General features: G+C 44.5%; 1 protein-coding gene across 2 annotated transcripts in view; it reads right to left on the reverse strand.

Moving 5' to 3' along the window:
- The window catches only part of GPD2 (glycerol-3-phosphate dehydrogenase 2), a 95,558-nt gene extending 79,649 nt beyond the window's left edge, over nucleotides 1-15,909 (reverse strand). Inside the window, exons 1-2 of one of the 2 annotated variants that reach the window (XM_063116531.1) lie at nucleotides 15,639-15,909; nucleotides 14,927-15,022 (exon numbers count right to left, since the gene is read on the reverse strand). The gene's annotated coding sequence lies outside the window, so the exon portion shown is untranslated. Of the gene's footprint in view, nucleotides 1-14,926; nucleotides 15,023-15,475; nucleotides 15,616-15,638 lie in introns of those variants that run through there. The other variant, XM_063116530.1, reaches the window with a different exon arrangement.
- Between the last annotated feature and the right edge of the window lie 4,635 nt (nucleotides 15,910-20,544).

Genomic DNA, 20,544 nt, shown 5'->3' on the forward strand with positions numbered 1-20,544 from the left:
CTAAAACCAACCATCTATCATGCCCTATTAGGTGCTTTCTCCCTTCTTCCCCTCCCATTTTGCAGTCCCAAACAATCAGCGGATTACCAAGCTCCTGGTGAGCCGCTATACAGGGCTGTTGCGGGATGCAGGTTGTGCAGGCCTAATTTCAGTCATTTTGGTCTTGAAATGCGCTGTTCAAATTTACTACATGTAACTGGCCACCCTTTTAACAAGTAAGGAATGGAAGCTGATCATAGAAGCCACAGTAATAATGTTGCAGCTGTCGGGATGGAAAAATGGGGATATAGCTCTTGGATAAAGAGAAATGCAGCTCTCTCATGATGAAGTTCAAGCTCTTCTTCAGGACCAAGAAAGCCACTGCCATGGCTGCTACCATAATAGCACCCTCAAGCCTAGGACTAAAGACACACTACATTAAATACTTTAGTGTAAGCATGTGGTGGCCCAATCAGGATTGGGACCACCTCACGCAGACAGGGTCAGTTTAAACTTTACCACCCAGCCAGGTTTTCCTACACACACACTCCAAAATACATCCCCACCAACATTATGGGGACTAAAAAGTAGGGGGGAGGAACACCACTGGCAAACCAGTGGTGGTCTGTTTCTTTCGTTTCTTTTTTCATCTGGGGGGATTTGGGGGATGAAAAATGGCTGGGCAAGAAGGTTTAAGCCTCACCTACCTGAACACCATTCATACATTTCAAGCAGTAAACGCTGCTGCTTTGTTCTTTCTGTATTTGACTTCAGAAAAGTCCAATATGTGGTTTCACACTTCATGTGGCATACATGACTATTGTGTGTATGCTAGTATTTCCACAAAAATATAATATATAAAGTGCAGATGACATATACATATTTTTAAGTACCACACCTGGGAACCTTCACTGGGCAAATTCCCAAGTTTGTCAACTACATGGTTTGCTGCTAAGAACACCGTGTATACAGATTAAATGTGCTTGCTTTGAATAAAGTTGAAGCTGCCCATGTAGGAACTGTTCATCATTACAGCTCAAATATTTCCATTCAGAATAATGACCTCCAAGCAGGTAAGATCAGCCAGTTTTCCCTCTCACTGAACATTTAACATATCCAATAGTGATACTTTAAATTCAGAAGAGCACCCAAGAAGAAGCACTGTTAAAACAAGTATTTCAAGTAACAACACGAATTAAATATTCACTGCGCATAAACACGAAGGCCTCTCCTGGAAGCAGCAGATCCAGTAATGTGCCTCACAGAAAGCACACCTTGCACAGCACAAAATGCAGCGAGAACAAGCAAAAAAAGATTCTATCCGGAGTGAAATTTTGCAGACACAATCAAATTGAGATGAAAATACTGGACATCAAAGGCAAAGCTACCAACTGACTACTCTCCTCAACTATCATGTGCAAACTATAGGTAACCTAAATTTTGAACTTATTGCTTTTACCATCAATAACTAAGAAAGGAGGCTTGATATGGGCAGTCGCAACCATGTCGGTCCAGGGAAATGAGAGGAATAGAGAGCAAAAAAGAGACATCCTTGTATTAAACCTGTTTTTTAAAACTATTTCTGATTGTAATGACACATATGCCAGCTTTGAAGTTACACAGAGCTCTTCATCAGGCAGCTCTTACCTGGTTATCACTGCACATACAAATACACTTTTGCTCTAAAGCTCCACAGGTGCTCTAATGCACATACAGAGCTTCAGAAGTGTAAACACTCACATCTGGTGCTGATGTGGAACTGTCCCCATTGGAAACACATTGTGGATGCAGAAGCTCATGTCAAAAACCTGAAACTGTTACAGGCTCAAAGGGCCTCTGATTTGAGGTGACTCTACAGTAGCTTCCACCTCTTCTTTGACAACCACTCCTTGTGTGTCTATACAATTTCAAAATGCTACAGATTAAACAACTCTGCATTGCTAGCTGTAAGCACTCCATATGACGTCAAAGGCAAAGCATTCAAGGAACCAGGGGTTCACCTCTAGAGCATCTGTCACCATGAGGTCATAGCTTTAGTGTAATTGCACCAGTCTAGTGATAGGCGACTCTCTAGTTTGGCTGCACCCTAAAATAGAAGGTGTGAAAATTGCTGAGTCTAAGTTGGATACGGTCATACCAGAGAAGAATTTTGACTGACGTGTCTTGTGGCGATAATTTTTATAATAAACAGCCCTTCGGAACTGAATATCATTTTAGATATTAGAAATCATGTTGAGGTTGGAAGCTCAATTTAAGGCTGCAATCCTGTGCATACTAACACTGGACTGGACTAAGTGGGGCTTACTTCCAAATAAAGATGCACTAGATCAGACTGTAAGTGTTGCTTTCACAAATAGAGAGGTTCACAGTTTTAAGGGAACAGAGGGAATTTTAAAGGAATTTTGCCATATACTGAGTCAGACCATTAGTCCATCTAGCCCAGTATTGTCAACACTGACTAGCAGCGGCTGTCCATGGCTTCAGGTAGGAGGTTTTCCAGTCCTACCTGGAGATGCCCAGGATTCATAGAATCATAGAATCATAGAATAGCAGAGTTGGAAGGGGCCTACAAGGCCATCGAGTCCAACCCCCTGCTCAATGCAGGAATCCACCCTAAAGCATCCCTGACAGATGGTTGTCCAGCTGCCTCTTGAATGCCTCTAGTGTGGGAGAGCCCACAACCTCCCTAGGAAACTGATTCCATTGCCGTACTGCTCTAACAGTCAGGAAGTTTTTCCTGATGTCCAGCTGGAATCTGGTTTCCTTTAACTTGAGCCCGTTATTCTGTGTCCTGCACTCTGGGAGGATCGAGAAGAGATCCTGGCCCTCCTCTGTGTGACAACCTTTTAAGTATTTGAAGAGTGCTATCATGTCTCCCCTCAATCTTCTCTTCTCCAGGCTAAACATGCCCAGTTCTTTCAGTCTCTCTTCATAGGGCTTTGTTTCCAGACCCCTGATCATCCTGGTTGCCCTCCTCTGAACCTGGGGTCTTCTACATGCAAAGCGGATTCTCCAGAACTGAGCTATGGTCCTTCCCCCTAATTCTTCTTGATGTTCCAAAGAGGTTTTAACTCTGTCTCAAGTTAAAAGGACCCAACATTAAAAATACAAAGAAAACGTTCCCCACCCCCAACCACAACTTCTGTTAAGATGGTATGGAAGATGCCCTGCTGTAAATCCTATTACTAAAAGAAGAATAAATACCAGCACAGATAGGAGCATAGGTGTGTGCAAGGGGTGTGCCCAGGCACACCCTAATGTCTCACCCTAATGTCTCAACCAATAAGCATCAAATTGAGAGGGCAATTGAGTAGGGATCCAGACGCAGCAGGAACGGTCCTCCAGTGGTCCTCCAGCAGTCCTCCGGCTGCTCTGCTGCTGTGCTGAAAAACCGCTGCCTCCAAGAGGGCACCATTGCTCTTGGCAACAGAAGCGAAAAAGAATTGCTCTGCTGGGAGCCTCTCTTCTGGAAGCTGCACCCCCTCAGCCATTAGGCCTCTGCTGGATAGATTGGTCATCAAAACATGACCTGACTTGCTGAAGATGACCTACATGCCTCTTAAAGGAATGAGGAAAAGTGGGTGGGAGGCGGAGTAGCTGTGGTCTACAAAGACAATCTCAACCTGACCAGAATTCCTGTCCGGGAATTGAATCACATTGAGTATTCAATGTATACCGGAGTCTAAAGACCAGGGATTCTGTTAGTATACCGGCCACACCGCTGCCTATCAGACTCCCTGGCCAAGCTCACGGAAATGGTCTCAGAGTTGGTGTTGGAGTCACCCAGGCGACTAATTACCCACATGTTTAGTTTTTAATCGGTTTTTAATGCTTTATGTGTGTATGTTCTGTGTTTTAGAGTTTTAAATTTTGTATACTTGTTTTTACCTCAATTTTAGAATTTCTGTAAACCGCCCAGAGAGCCCTGGCTATGGGAGCGGTATGTAAGTGTAATAAATAAATATAAATAAATTGGTCCTGGGTGACTTCAACATCCCATTCGAGACCAGTTTGGCAGGTGCAGCTCAGGAGTTCATGGCCACCATGACAAACATGGGCCTATCCCAACTGGTCTCTGGACCCACACATTCCACAGGTCACACCCTTGATGCTGTTTTCAGCTCCAAATAGATGGATCTGTGGGCAGAAGTGATAATTACTTCTGTGTTGTCATGGACAGAACATTTTCTGGTTAGGGTTAGTATCATGGCTACTATCCACCCCTGCAGGGATGGCGGACCTATTAAGATAGTCCGCCCTCAAAGGCTGATGGATCCTCTTGGATTCTAGAAAGCCTTAGAGGGTTCTATGGATGGTATCGTTGACAATCCTGTTGAAGCCCTGGTCAATAGATGGAATCAAGACCTAACTAGAGTTATTGACATGATCACTCCCAAACGTCCTCTCTGACCTGCTTCTAACCGGGCACCTTGTTATACAGAAGATCTCTGGGAGTTGAAGCAGGAAGGACGACTAGAGCGCCTATGGTGGAAAATTCGACTCATATCTAACAAGACACGACATAGAGAACATCTTTGTTCCTATGGGGTGGCAATACGTGCAGCAAAGAAAGCTTTCTTCTCTGCATGCATTGCGTCTGTGAATTCATGTCCAGCAGAACTGTTCAGGGTGGTGAGAGATCTAACTCAGACGCCTTCCCCCCTGAACCCGATTTTAGAGCCTTCGGTAGTTCACTGTGATACTTTTAACCATCAGTTCACAGATAAAATCTCTCGGATAAGAGCCAACTTAGATGCTGTCATTATAGCAGAAGCTGACAATGGAGTATCCAGCAACTCCGCGAGTAGGATTACACTGGATCAGTTTCAGTTGATGAATACCAAGGACGTGAACAAGCTGCTTAGACGAGTGAGGAGGACAACTTGCCCTCTCAATCACTGTCCTTCATAGCTGGTTGTCCAGGGAGGAGATGCAGTTAGACAACAACTACAGCATATTATTAATGCATCTCTCAGAGAGGGGAGTTTTCCATCATCTTAAAAGAGGCGGTAGCACGGCCACTTTTTAAAAAGCCTTCCCTGGACCTTAATAAATACAGACCAATATCAAATCTTTCAAGTTTGGGCAAAGTGATCAAGAGGGCAGTTGCCTTCCAACTCCAAGCAGTCTTGGATGACACAGATTTTCTAGACCCATTTCAAACTGGCTTCAGAGCAGGATACGGAGTTGAAACTGCTATGGTCGCCTTAGTGGGTGATCTTCACAAGAGTATTGACAAGGGGAGTGTATCCCTGCTGGCGCTTTTGGACGTCTCAGCAACTTTCAATACCATCAACCATGGTATCCTTCTGGAACATCTCAGGGGATTGGGAATCAGGGGCACTGTACTCCAGTGGTTCTGGTCCTACCTCTCAGGTAGGTTCCAGATGGCGATGCTTGGGGATAGCTGCTCCTCAAAGAAGGAGCTGTTGTACAGCGTACCACAAGGCATCATCCTATCCCCAATGCTGTTCAACATCTACATGAAACCGCTGGGAGAGATCATCCGGAGGCATGGGGCGGGGTGCTATCAGTATGTTGAGAACACCCAAATATATTTCTCTATGCCTTCAACAACAGCGTCAGCTAAGGATAGTGTGTCTCCTCTGAATGAATGCTTGGAGGCGGTAATGGGCTGGATGAGGAAAAACAAACTGAAGCTGAATCCAGACAAGATGGAGGTGCTCGCTGTCAAAGGCCACAACCCGGGTTTGGAGGTGTGCCAACCAGTTCTGGATGGGGTTACACTCCCCCTGAAAGACTGCGTTCGCAGCTTGGGGGTGCTCCTGGATCCGTCGCTCCAAATGACAGCCCAGATAGATGTGATGGCCAGGAGTGCCTACTATCAGCTTCGGCTGATACGCCAGCTGTGCCCCTTCCTAGAGTTGGAAGACCTAAAGATGGTAGTGCACGCGCTGGTAACGTTGAGGCTCGACTTCTGCAATGCGCTCTCCATGGGGCTACCTTTGTGCCTAGTCCGGAAACTTCAACTAGTTCAAAATATGACAGCCAGGTTGGTCACCGGTACACCTAGGGGTGACCATATTACACCAACTTTAAAATCACTTCTCTGACTGCCAATTAGTTTCCAGTGGAAGTATAAAGTGTTGGTTATTACCTTTAAAGCCCTACATGGTTTGGGTCCAGGTTACCTGAGGGATAGCCTTCTCCCATACAATCCTCCCCACACACTCAAGTCCTCTGGGAAGGGTTTACTCCAGTCAGCCACAACTAGGCTGGCAATTGTTACCCAGACTGTGGAATGGCTTGCTGGAGGAGATTTATCAGCTTAAAGCTTTCTCAGAGTTTAAGACAGCCATAAAGACTAGTCTCTTCCAGCAGGCCTACCCAGATGAATTTTAAACCTAAGAATTTTAAGATGCTGTGATTGTTATTTTAATATTGTATTGATTTTATATGCTCTTTTAACTAATTTTATGTATTATATTGTGTTTGATGTTGTTCCCCACCTCGATCCAGAGGGAGAGGCAGGTAAGAAATAATAATAATAATAATAATAATAATAATAATAATAATAATAATAGCAGCAGCATTAAGGAATTCAAGCTTGACAAAATGCAACCAATTGCAGCAGCAGCTGCTTGTTTGCACGCATGTTAGAGTGTGGATTATGTGGCTTCCTTGCTCCTGGACCACATGTTCTCCTTAGCGTTTAAGTGCATGCTTAAGTGACATACAGCGATAGCAAGATGTGGTGTCACATTCAGGCCCAAACTAGATGAGACAACATGCGTGCTAACAACAATTATATGAACAGCCTTTTAACAGTAAATTTTAGGTATAGGGGACCCAAGAAGAATCAGGGCCCTGGCATTGGGGTGGGTGTGGTCTACCAACTAACAGGTATATAGCAACAGCCAAGATTGATTTTAATTTTCTTGACTGTAAGTAGAGATGTAAAATTTCCAGAAATTTTGAAGCCATGGGGGGAAAAAAATGTTTGTTTTTTTCCGGGGGGGGGCGCGGGGTGTTGGGGAAAACAGAAATTTGTGGGGAAATTGAAATTATGCAATAATGTTGTTGTGAAGATAAAATGGAGGATTATGTACGCCGCCTTGGGTTCCTTGGAGGAAAAAAGGCAGGATATAAATGTAATAAAGAAATAAAGAATAAAGAATATTAGCACTTTTTACAAATTGAAAGTCACTTTGTTACTTTAGGAAGAAAAAATGTAATTATGTTCAAGTTGGTTTGGCATAAAATTATTACATTTTGTATATTAAAAGTACAGTGTATTCAAACAATTATTACAAACTTGAATTTACTTTTTTTAAAAAAAAAATGTTTTACCTTTTTGGTAACAAATGGAGCTACAAACTCCTGAACTGTTAGGAACACCTGATCTGTAAGGAACCTCTTTGATTTTGCCAGTTTATGTGAACCACCCAAAGTGCTTCGGCTGTTGGGTGGTATAAAAATGCAATAAATAAATAAAAGAAACAATCAACTGTAGTCACAAAGAAAAGTATTTATGTCTCCGCTAGTCTTCCACAGTGTCAAGCAGTCATAAAGCACCCATTCCCATAAAAAGAGCTGAGAAAAAGGGGGAACCAAGATTCAATGAATATGCATGAAATTTAATCAGACTCATTTTCTGAGCTATAGCTATCACTATCAGTTTCAGTCTCTGCTTCAGTGGCAGTGCCCCCTAGAGGCAGAAATGCATCTTGCTCTCACATTTGAGAGTTGTAGTCTCAGTTTGCAACCTAGGACTAGCTTGTCCTCAGTGCACAGAAATTGTAATAATCCAATACTGTACATAGATTTTAGAATCATTTGGAGAAGTAAATATCTGAATACCTTGTCTTAAACACTTTATTCATCACACTAAAATAAAACATCCCATAATCCATTTTTCTTCATTTTTTTTTTAATTTTGGGGGGGGGGAACCAAAAAAGGTTTTTTTTGGGGGGAGACAGGAAAAAAATGGCTTGTTTCTCATTTTTTCCAGGCCTTCACTTCTCTAACTGTAAGCCAAACTTCAGTCCTCCTGATATTACACCACTTCAAAAGCCACACTAGAAATATGCATACCAAGAAGGCTAAAACCTTTGTCTCCAACATACTGAAGTATAGGATTTTATTTTGATATGGGACAGTACAATCCACTTCCCCATTTGTGCTCAGAAGTTCAGAAGTGGTATAGTCTTGGGAAGACCATACCATGTGCCTCTTCGGAATGCATGAAAAGGCTCTAAAGAGAAGCTCTATATGGTGCGTCTATGGGCTCATCTACACCAAGCAGGATATTCCACTATGAAAGTGGTATATAAAAGGCAGGAGGCACACCAAGCAGGATATAGCGGTATGAAAGCAGTATATAGTATGTGTCAATGGGCCCCAACGGTTGTCAGTGCACTTCAATACCACTTTAAAGCAGTAGTGTGGCTCCTGCCTTTTATATACCGCTTTCATAGTGCAATATCATGCTTGGTGTAGATGAGGCCTATGTCCTTCCTAGTAGCTGGCCTCAACATTTCTCCAGTACAAATTACTATAGCAAGTCTTATACATGGAGAATCTTACATAAGAATACGGTAGTATAAGGCTTATTACTAGAGATCTACCAGACTGATTTTGCTCATTTCTGCATTTAAACTGAAGCTCGAGCAGTGCAGATGTGCAGAAAATTTTGAAAGTTCAAAAAAAGTTTGAAGCTCAAGCTTTGGGCAGCTCAGGAAAGGAGGAGGGAGAGGGATGAGACAAAGGGGAGGTTAACACGTATGCCCCACATTGTGCATGTAACGTAATATATGACACAGTATGTGTATGCATGAGTAATAATGCTTACTCCTCTAAGAATACCAGGCCAATGAAAGGACAGCCACAGGATGTTGGGTAAGGGGCTGAAGAAAAGTCTGTTGGCAATAATTAGAGGAGGAGAAAGAGCTGAAAGGCCACTAGAGGGAGAAGAGAGAGAGAAACTTGTTTTTGACCTCAAACCTCAGGAAATTGTAAACAATCTTTTTTAAAAGAACTTTTTTTTTTATTTCACCTTTGCCCATTTATTTGTAGTTCATTTATTTTAAAAGCGTAAAAGTTCTTGAAGTCGCAAGGGAAACGGGCAAACATATTTTTATCCAATCATTCTCAGACTACTAGTCTCCGTGGCGACACTTAGAAGCTTTAAGGTTTCGGAAGCACCTATGATATAACAAAGCCTTCTATCATGTGTAGATACTGCGCCATCCGGTTCAGCTTTAATGGATGAGTTTCAGTTATTGAGGCCCGAGGATGTGGACAAGGTGCTTGGCCAAGTCCGGTCGACCACCTGTGTGCTTGACCCTTGCCCCTCGTGGCTCATTACATCAAATAAGGAGGGGATCGCTGGGTCCAGGAGGTTGTAAATGCCTCCTTGAGAGAGGGAGTGGTGCCGGCCTCTTTAAAAGAGGCGGTAATTAGACCACTCCTGAAGAAACCTAATCTGGACCCGGAGGACGTTAACAACTACAGGCCGGTGGCTAATATCCCCTTCCTGGGCAAGGTGCTTGAGCGGGTGGTTGCAGGACAACTCCAGGCACTCTTGAATGAAACGGATTATCTAGATCCATTTCAATCGGGTTTCAGGCCTGGTTTTGGAATAGAAACTGCCTTGGTCGCCCTGTGGGATGATCTCTGTCGGGAGAGAGACAGGGGGAGTGCGACCCTGTTGGTTCTCCTGGACCTCTCAGCAGCCTTCGATACCATCAACCATGGTATCCTTCTGGATAGGTTGTCTGAGCTGGGAGTTGGAGGTACTGCGTTGCAGTGGTTCCGCTCCTACTTGGATGACCGATTCCAGAAAGTGGTGCTGGGGGATTATGGCTCTGTGCCGTGGCTCCTAAGCCATGGGGTTCCACAGGGCTCTATCTTATCCCCTATGCTGTTTAACATATACATGAAGCCGCTGGGGGAGGTTATCCGGAGATGTGGACTGAGGTGTCATCAATATGCGGATGATACCCAGCTCTACCATTCCTTTTCATCAAACCCAGGTGAGGCAGTGACTGTTCTGAACCAGTGCCTGGGCACGGTAATGGACTGGATGAGAGCTAACAAACTGAGACTCAATCCAGACAAGTCGGAGGTACTGTTAGCGGGTGGTTCATCTGTCCGGCGAGGTGATGTTTGCCCTGTCCTGGACGGGGTTGCACTCTCCCTAAAGGATCGGGTCCGTAGTTTTGGGGTGCTCTTGGATCCAGAACTGTCACTTGAGGCACAGGTGAACTCAGTGGCAAAGAGCACCTTTTATCAGCTTAGGTTGATATACCAACTACACCCTTATTTGGACAGATAGCCTAGCTACAGTTATCCATGCTCTGATAACCTCTCGTTTGGATTACTGCAATGCGTTATACGTGGGGCTGCCTTTGAAAACGGTCCGGAAGCTTCAGCTGGTACAAAACAGGGCAGCCCATTTACTAACAGGGACTGGCCGGCGAGATCACATTACGCCAGTCCTTTTACAACTTCATTGGCTGCCAGTCCAGATCCGGGCCCGTTTCAAAGTGCTGATATTGACATTTAAAGCCCTAAACGGTTTGGGGCCAGGTTATTTGAAGGAACGCCTCCTCCCATATGTACCTGCCCGGACCTTAAGATCATCCTCAGGGGGTCCTTCTCCGTGAGCCCCTGCCAATGGAAGTGAGGTAGGTGGCTACTAGGAGGGCTTTCTCCGCTGTGGCACCCCGGTTGTGGAATGAGCTCCCCAGAGAGGTCCGCCTGGCACCTACACTGTACTCCTTTCGTCGCCAGATGAAGACCTTTTTATTCTCTCAGTATTTTAACACTTAATTTTAACTTAAATTTAACTTTTACTGTTTTAACTCTGTATTTTAATTTTATATTAATTTTGCTGCATGGTTTTTATTCTGGTTGTGCTTTTTATATTGTATTTTGTATTTGTGCTTTTAACCTGTTGGTTGTCTTACTATGGTTTTAATTTTTGTGAACCGCCCAGAGAGCTTCGGCTATTGGGCGGTATAGAAATGTAATAAATAAATAAATAAATACTGTGCTGGATGAGTAGAAAAACTAAAAGCACAGAAGGGGGGGTGGGGAATCTGGCTGGACAGCTACTGTAGGAAAGTGTGTGATCTCCTTTCTCTCTCTCAAAACCAGAAAAGGCTGGTGGCTGCTTTTACATGTACAAACACAGCTCTTCACTCTCTTCTAGTTTCACAAATATCCATAGTAACATAGCAGCCTGTTGCTAGCATTGGTCATTAATACTAAATGACTCACACAGTAAACACCACCACCCCGCCCAAAAAATCCTAGATCCCAGTAATCAATGCTCCATTAGGTCTCCTCAGTACAGAGTACTCCTTATGTATGTTGTTTAGAATTTTCAACACACACAAAAAGTGCACATGAACAGTGGAACTTTTCACCACTGAGAAACCTTAACCAATAAGGAGTCCACATATTTTAACTATTTTCTGAAGAGCATCAGTACATCAGAAAAATCTCACCAAGCCAAAAGGGAAAATTTCAAGTGGGAAAGGGCACAAGGAGGCAGCTGTTATGTAACCAATATGTCTGCTGTAACATAAAACTTTCTGCTCAAGTGATAATATAGGGCCCATTACTGTAAAGGTATACAACTTCTAAGCATTAGTTTAAAAATAAAAATTAAAAAGGCCTTAGTGATTGATGTGAAAGGCTGTTATGTACCATACATTGGACTTCTTCCACCAGCCCAGAAAATGAAAACTAAAATGAGCTGTTATCTGATAAATATAGGGTGGAATCTGATGACTAGTTATAGAGGGCCATCTAAAAACTTGCCTAGTTCTGGCTTTGACTGCACAGAGATCTAATCACCTCTAACTCTGGCTACATGCGAGTGGAGCATACTCTCATCTTCCTGCTATTCCAGACTTACTACAGGTCATAGAAGTGTGATGATGTTCTGCTAACTACTTGGTTATAAAGTCTATCAATCTTAATCTGTGGCATCTCAAACAGCTTGAGCTACCACTGAGTATGATTTCTAAGAAGCCACTGTTCAGTAATGGATCATCTGATTCCATTTTCAGAGAGCAACGTATCTGGGTATCAATCCCAGTCTCATGGTTGAAGACCCACCCTTTGTTACTTCAGGCCTTGGGTCCAAGAAGTGAGGAGATTTATTCACCGTTCCTTCTTTCCACAATGCGCCCACACATGTATATACTCCAGATACTTGAACACACTGGGAGCCACACAGGAACCAGCTTGGCTTGCTGGCCTTTAGATACCTATAGGCAAGAATTGCATCTTCCAACTTCCTTGTCCTCTTTCCCCTGAAGTTTGCTATTGGGACGGAGTCAGGGAACAAAGCTCCATTGCCATGGCAACATTATTCCTTCATACCTCCCCCATCATCACCATGGTGATGACAGATGCAGCAGCTCTTTCATCAATGGTCCAGAGTTCCAGCTGGGCAACAGCTGCGATGGATGGAACCCAGATTGGTATGAATGCAAGGCCAGAAGACTCATCACAGGATCGCAACTAAAATGACTTCCCTGAAATGATTGACCCCTGTGATGGCTCTAACAAATCCAACAATTTACCTCATGAATTGCAACCATTGAATTGCACATCCTTGGAAGTTGTTGGTCTGGGGAATGGGGCAACTCACAATGGAAGTTGATATACACATTCAGGCCAATACAATCTGTCACTGTAAGACCATTTTTAGTAGCATCCCCACAGCAACCATAACATGTGCCTGAACCTTTACCATGATAGTGGTTCTATGAAACTATACAAAAGAGAGTGGCAAAATGGATCACCCTATCGTTTTATGAGGATTCAGTTCAAGGTTAGGCACCCTGGTACCCTGCAGATGTTCTAGACTACAACTCCCAGAATCCCTCACAGTAGGCCATGCTGGCTGGGCTTATAGGAGTTGTGCTCCAAAACATCTAAAGGGCAACAGGTTGCCTACCTCTGAACTCGATATTCTGTTTTTTGAGAGGCACGAACCCTATGGACTTTTTAATCCAAGCTATAATAACAAAAACTATAAAAAGACTTTCCCCTTCCCATCGAAATGAGACGCTACAATTGATCCTGGTACTAGTTTGAATATCTTACAAGCCTTTGCCCTTCCCCTTATGAGAATGCCCATGGGATGGGCTTCCTGCCTAGAAACTCACCTTATACTGCCCAAGAGCAGGAATGTAAAAGTTACTCCATTTGTCAAGATAACAACTAAATGGTAATATTCATTCTTAGGGTCAGCTCAAGACATTTGGTTGCCTAAAGTGAAGGACAAAATGACCCATATCCCATATAGAGAAGCTGACGAAAGAGGCTGTCAAAAATAGCAAGAAGTTCACTTAGGACAGGTATGGCTAGACTTCAGATTTGTGGGTTATACTTTGTTTTTTTTACCAAAAAACCAAGATCCACCAATCAGAGCCAGAAACATAAGACATACACTTTGAATTAATGCAGCCTGAGCTCATAGAAGTGTTCTAAGTTCCAGAACTTAACTGAACTCATAGCCCTTTCACACACAAAAACACTCCTTCGTCACCTACACACCAGCTTTCCTCATTTCAGCAGTTTAATTCTGGGGTGGATGGGAAGTCATTCTGTTGTTGCCAGTGTCACTATTTGGCAACAGAAATTTTTACTGAACTACTTAAAATTGCTCAGCAATCTACCAGTAGATCCCAAACCTCCTTCTGCCCACCCCTGGCTTAGCCCCCACCCCCACCTCAATATTTTACCCTGCCTTCACCCAGCCGCCTCCCTCTTCCTAACAGTAAGGACAGTAGGGACAGCCCTGTTCCTAACAGTAGGGACAGCCCTGCTTTTCTTGCGTATTACTACCACCTGTATTCATTGACCATATTCAATAACAACAACAACGGGCATAATCACACAGGAAAATCACGTTTACTTACAATCACTTCTCTGCCCACGTGTTTGTCCCTCATTACTTCCTCTTCTGAAAGAGGAAGTAAACAACTGGCCTATTCAGTGAGCTGTTTTGTTCCCGCTGCTTCTCCTGCACACATTAGGAGATAGCGGTAACTTCCGTCTTGAAAAATAAGACAGATTTACTGGGATTTTTTTTTGTCACACGAAGGCTAGAAGGGGCAGGAGGCATGCGGGAGGTAGATGACATTGTGAGAGACCCACAAAAATCCGTGAGTGCCCAGTAATGAGCATGCAATAAAACACTCGTCTGATGGAGCTCAACAACAAATACACTTGCCTATTCACCATCTACAAACTGGCACTCAGACAACTGATGTGGGTAGGATCCAAAAAGCCTCCTTCTCAAAACAAAGTACCATAATTAACCTCCTTTGCAATCTTCACTATAATGCTATAGCATTATATTATGAAGGCTCTCAAAAGTGTGTGGAGGTGGGTGATGAAGTGGTTATTTCTAATATGAGAAATGCTAAGTTCAGAATTAATGCCCTGTAGATGGTAAGCCCTTTGCCCAGGCCCAGATATGCCAGGGACAATTGGGATGACTCATTTGTGTGGGGGAAGCCATCAGCACAATGCTCAATGAACTTTTCATCCCAGGGATGAAAACAGCTACAAAGGCCAGATTCAGGTAGTTGTTGGTTTACGTCACATTAAACACTGAAGGTATGGCCTAAAGTTCTCCCATCCTCCTCTCTATCAGTATGGGTTAGTTTCAAAACAAAGAAGGAAGGATTCAAATCTGCCAGAATTCTTGGCCTGTAGCTTGACTGGCCCTAGTTACTCAGCGAGGACCAAGCACTCTGCACATGATCGGAGGCATTGTCGCCTTCCTACTTGTAACATTAGCCCCGCCATTCACAACAGGTTCTTGGTCTGAGCCCTGGCAGGAAGAATTGTCTGAAGCGATCCACCCGGGCTCTTATGTCCCTATTTGGGTATCGAAGAACCACAAAAAGGCCCAAGAAGTTCAGAAAGCCAGATCGAGCATACGCACATACTTACAGTTTCCTAGCCGAGATCTTGTTCCTCCGATGATCCAATCGGCCAGCTCAGCCACGCCGGTGCCGCTTTCCCAAAGAGGATCTCCTACCGCCTGGGCTAAAAGAGGGAGGAGGAGGAGTCAGCATCTCCCTGCAACCTGGGGCCGGCTCCGGCTCCCCTGCCCGCCAGCACGCAGCCACCCACGGGCTTCCAGTTGCTCGCAGTCCAGGCGGAAGTGCGAGGAGAAGGGGACGGCGGCGCGGAGGCTCTTCCTCGGCCCAACGGCGAGCGGGAGACCAGAGGCGCCCTTCCTCGCAGAGCTCTCCGGCGGCGACTCCGATTTCGCGCCGGGGCCTGGGCACCGCCAGCCGGAGATCTCACCCGAAGGAAACCCCCGCGCCACTAGGCCCAGATGCGGTCGGTAACGCGGTGGCGGTTTCGAAAGCCAGCCCTCGGCCTATCTTCGGCCGCAGCGCTCTTTGCATTCAGGCGATCCCTTCCCCGGGCTGCAGGCAAAGATCTCCTCCTCCTCCCTTCCCCCGGCACCAGTCTGGGCTACTTCGCCCTTACCTCGCTTCTTCTCAGCCCTGCACCTCCTAGTTAGTCCCCATGCTTGCTTCTTTTTATTAAGCCGGCAACACAAGGCGCGCTTTTCCTCCTCCCCTGAGCAGAGCCAAGGAACCTGCTGCGGCTTGCCTGTGAACAGAGAAGGGGGCCTAACTAGCGGACTCACTCGCTCCTTCGCGCCGCCGCCGCTGCTTCCTTAAGGCGTGTCTCCATTAGCAAAGAAGCCGGTTCCCGTAATGTCGTGGGGAAGGAGGGGGGGCATAGAGAAAGCTGCTTCCCGCTCCTCCCTTCCTACACACGCGTGAGTGCAGGGAGAAGCCCGTAGACGCGCTCCGTTGGAAAGCTCCCCTCGGAATGGGAGTCCTGCTTCTGCGCGCCGTGACATTTGGAGCCCTGTAAACAAGTCTCCTCCTGCCAAGAAAAGTGTCCCCAAAAAGAACGAGGAGGCTTTGAGGAGGGGCCAGACGCGGAGGGAAGGAGAACTTTCAACCCCTAGAGCCAAAAATAGTCAGGCGCTATTTTAAATCTTACTCATTTTTCGTTTTTATTCTGGAATAGACGCAGGTATCCCGATCCGAATCGGACTCTAGCGTGGAGTAGATCCGGATTGCAGCCCCCCTATCTCTTCTAGAGTAAAAATGGAAAGAAAACATAACTGCGAGGGCGCAAAGCCGTGCATGTTTAGAAAGGGAGGGGAGTCCTACAACTCCCAACATCCCTCCAGCCAACTAGGCCCTCTTTAAATTTTTACAGTACTGTAGGTGTAGGGGCCCCAATCCACATATACCCCACTCTAGGGTTTGGCTAGGGCATGCTGAAAATTGTAGGCATTTTTTCTGTCTACACAATGGCTGAGTTCAAACTACACACTAATCAATGGTTTCCCATTATACCCTACCCCGTTGATTAGCGTGTTGTCCAAACTCAGCCAATGTAGAGGATTGCGTTTGGGGGCTACTATCCTATGCAGACTTACATACTACTTAGGTAAATATGCATAGGGCTGCACCGTTAAAGTGATGTCTGTTTCAACCCATAGAAACAAGCATTCGGTTTCCATGTGGTCCAAAATAGTTTTTCAGGCAGATATTTATTTATTTATTTATTACATTTCTATACCGCCCAATAGCCAGAGCTCTCTGGGCGGTTCACAAATCATAAGGTTGTTATTTCAAACCATTGACTTTTATTTTCCCTTTTGTTATACTTTATAGGGTTTTTTGCATTAACTTGGTGGGGTGGGGAGATGGGGAAAGAATATTTTCTTTTAGGGAAACGATGGAAAAATAAAAGAGGGAGGGGAGCCCCCTGATATCCTTAGAAGAGCAGTGAGATAAAATGCTCTTTCATTATTATTTATTAATTCCAGACATTGTGTACCTTTATTTACTTTTATTATTTATTCCACTGTATCCCAAAGGCTTGGGACAGTTTGGGGTGGGAGGAATGCTCAGTTATATTGCATCCTATAAACTAACAACAAGCTTATTCCCAGAGTGTGGATCCTTTGTAGCCAAAACAGCAACTCCTGTGCACAAAAGGGAGGCATCAGCTGACTCAAAGAAACTCAAATGTTTTCAGAAGTTCAAGAAATTTTAGGAAAACTAAGGGGACCTTTCAGGGCCGGTGCTACCATAGCAGCCGCCTAGAGCGCCAAGCTAAGAGGGGCGCTGGGCACAGCGCAGCACTCATGTGCGTTGGCTGGGCCCGGCCCAAGAATTCAGCTGGGCCTGGGCGGGTGAGATGGCGCCCCGTGCCCGCCCAGCCAAAGCGAAGCCAGGGATGCTGGGGTGGGGGTTGGGCAGCTCCACGTTCGGACTTCGGGACGCCCGGAAGTGAGAGAGAGAATGTATGGGTGAATGGGGTCTTTGAGTGAATGCATGTGTTCATGTGTGTGTGTTTGTTTGGAGTGAGTGATGCTGAGTGTGTGTGTGCGCGCGTGTGTGAGTTGGGGGGGGATGATTTGGAGGTGATATTCCTATTAAATAATGCATTTTTAGACCCATAGATGTTCCTTACCTATTTGTTTGCTATAATTGGCATGATGTATTTCTTTAAAATGCACTTTAAAATTAATTTAGCAGTTTCAAGTTTTTTGCTTCTTATTTTTTCCAGGAAACATATGTTCTTAAAAATCAAAGTTGGCATTTTTGGGGTGTGTTTTTGTGAAAGTAGCTCACCTTGCCTAGGGCGCAAAATAGACTGGCACTGGGACCTTCCCCCCTCCTCTCAAAGCAGCCCAATGAGGACTGGGCATGCTCAATGGACACAGAATGCTGACTGACTGTTGAGTGGGGAACACCAGGAGCAGGGAGGGAGAGTGGAATGGAGTATTCTGAAAGAAGGTAATGCTTACTGGTTAGAACCCAGAACAGAAGCACTGTACACTGCAACATTTTGTTGCAGGCGCTACTGATATATTTACTAATAGCAAATTTCTTCTCCTTTAGGCCAAAACGGCATCATCCTCACACAAGAGGGAGGCATTAGTAGGTTTACGGTAATCTCATGGTTTGCAGAATTACAAAAAAAAATTAGGGAGAAAAAAATCTCTTAGGGCACAATCTTATGCATTTTTAGAAGAAAAATGTCCTACAACACCCAGCATTCCCCAGGCAACTATGCTTGCTAGGGAATGCTGGGACTTTTAGAACATTTTTCTTCTAAACATGCATAGAATTGTGCCCTTAAGGGCACCAAAAAACCCCAAACAGCTCAATAAGGAGTGAGCATACTTCTCATGGCTGACTGACTGTTTGAGAGGGGGGAAAACAGAACAGCAGGTAGTGGTGGTGGTGGGGATCTGTGAAACAAAGTATCATGGATTACAGCCTGACTTGTTGGCTGTCTGGAACCTTAAATAGGAATATTCTACCCTGTAACATTTTGTTGCTGCTCCCACTTGTATAGCTAAATCGTCAAATGGAATTAAAAATCTCCACAAAAATAATCCCACTAATATACACTCTGCTTTCCCAATATTTCGCCTCGCCAAACTATATCCTCTCTCTTTTCCATCTTCTCCATACTCCTGTTTCTATTGCCTCCCTTCCAAGGGAGTGCTGTGCTCCATTGGGTTGATATGGAAAGTTTGCAAACCACTACTCTAGAACTGGAAGCAAGCCCACTGTGGGTCAAAACAAACCCTGGCATAAACCCTGATAAACTCCATCACCCCACCCCCAACTTTTACAATTTACTTTCAGCTTAGCCTTGACTTTATCACTAGCCTGGTCACCATAGGCGAGCTGAATTGCATGCAGGCAAGTGAGAGGGCAGGTGGATAAAGGATATAGTGCTCCGTCCCTCACCTGCGCACTGCATAGGAACCATAGAAGGGAAATCCCTTCCTGCATGACCAGCATAGAGGCCAATTCAGCCAGCCCCCAGTAGGTTAGTTAAAAATGATGATGGCTAGTAACTTTTATGAGCTTATTTGTAAGGTTTAAGCTGTAGTTTCATTTTGTGTTTAAATGGTTTTTGATAATTTCTTGTCTCATGCTTCTGAAGACTGCTTGGAGCATTTTTCATTATTCAGCAGTAGATTCATTTTCTAAACAAAATAAATGCGTTAAACACTGCCTCTTTTTGAGTGTTGAACACTGCCTCTTTTTGAGGTGAAGCCAAACTTAAGTCCCCGCAGACTTTGTGGGTATTTTAATTTGGGTCGGATCCCTGATTCGAAGGTCATTTACATAACGCAGTATGCTCTTGAATACCAGATGCTGGTAACAAAGAATAGGGGGGAACTGGCTGTATTCATGTCCTGCTTGTAAACTTCCCAGAGCGTTTTGAGCGGCCAGGGATGAAAATGGGATGCTGGACTAGATGTACCATTGACCGGATAAAGCAGGACTCTCCTTATATTGCATTTCATGGTTTTCAACAGACCCTAGTTCCAAAGACTGCAGCTCAATCCTTTTTTAGACATCCAAAATCATTGTGTTTGTGAGAGGGGAGGTGTTCCCCTCTTCAAGTTTCTGCTCGTAGCCTGCATACTTTCTTCTTTAATGAGGGTGCTCTGCAACAGATCTTCAGACGTTTGCATTTTAAATGCCTATTTTGTTTCCATTTTGTCCTTTGCAATCTCTCTGGAGCCTCCTGGGCAAAAAGAAGAAGATTCTTCAGAATGCAAGAAAATTCAAGAGCGAGTAATACCGTGGGATATTCAAGGCAGCCATTTAAAGGCCAGATCCCTTAGGAGGAAACAGCCCTGGAGACTTCTGATGCATCTATAACAATCTGTTTTTGGTGTGTGTGTTTTAAAAAATGTACAGGGTGAGCCGCTATTCTGGGAGCACAGCTGCAAGGAAACACAGTGCTGGTCTCAAAGGCACAGTTTTGAGGTCAGGAGTCCCTAAACCATGGCAGCTCACTTCACAAGAAAGTTCTCTCAAAACTCTGAGCAGTTCCAGAGTCAAATGAAGCTTGGCTTCTTGGGGATGGGTGTTATGTTTCAACGGGGACAAATTGCTGTAAACCTTAAAATTAATTATTACATTTGTTTTCTGCCCCTTGTCCAAGGGTAGAATATATTTGTTTGTTTTTTATTTATTTATGTCCTACCTTTCCTTCAAGGAACCCAAAGTATCATACATGATCTTCTTCCTGTCCATTTTATCTTCACAACAACCCTGTAAGGTAGGTTAGCTGGATATTTATTTATTTAAAACATTTATATCCCGCCCTATAGCAATAAGATCTCAGGGTGGTGTACAGATAAAAGCATATAGTATAAAACAGTAAATATACACAGCTAAAAACAAATTAAACCATAAACCAAGTTAAAACAATATATAATTTAAAAGCATTAAAACAGTTAAAACAATGTGCCAACTTGGTGAATTCAACTGTTAAAAGCTTTGTAAGAAAGCCATGTTTTCACTTGGCACTGGAATAAAATCAGCGTTGGCGCCAGTCGGGCCTCCAAGGGGAGGGCATTCCACAGTCAGGGTGCCACAACAGAGAAAGCCCTCTCCCTTACAGTGAGGGAGTGTAAGTCATACAGTGACCGGCCCAAAGTCACCCAGTGAGCTTCATGGCAGAACAGGGGCTAGCACCCAGGTCTCCTC

This window comes from Elgaria multicarinata, chromosome 2 (genome assembly GCF_023053635.1).
Source record: "Elgaria multicarinata webbii isolate HBS135686 ecotype San Diego chromosome 2, rElgMul1.1.pri, whole genome shotgun sequence".
NCBI classification, from domain to species: domain Eukaryota; kingdom Metazoa; phylum Chordata; class Lepidosauria; order Squamata; family Anguidae; genus Elgaria; species Elgaria multicarinata.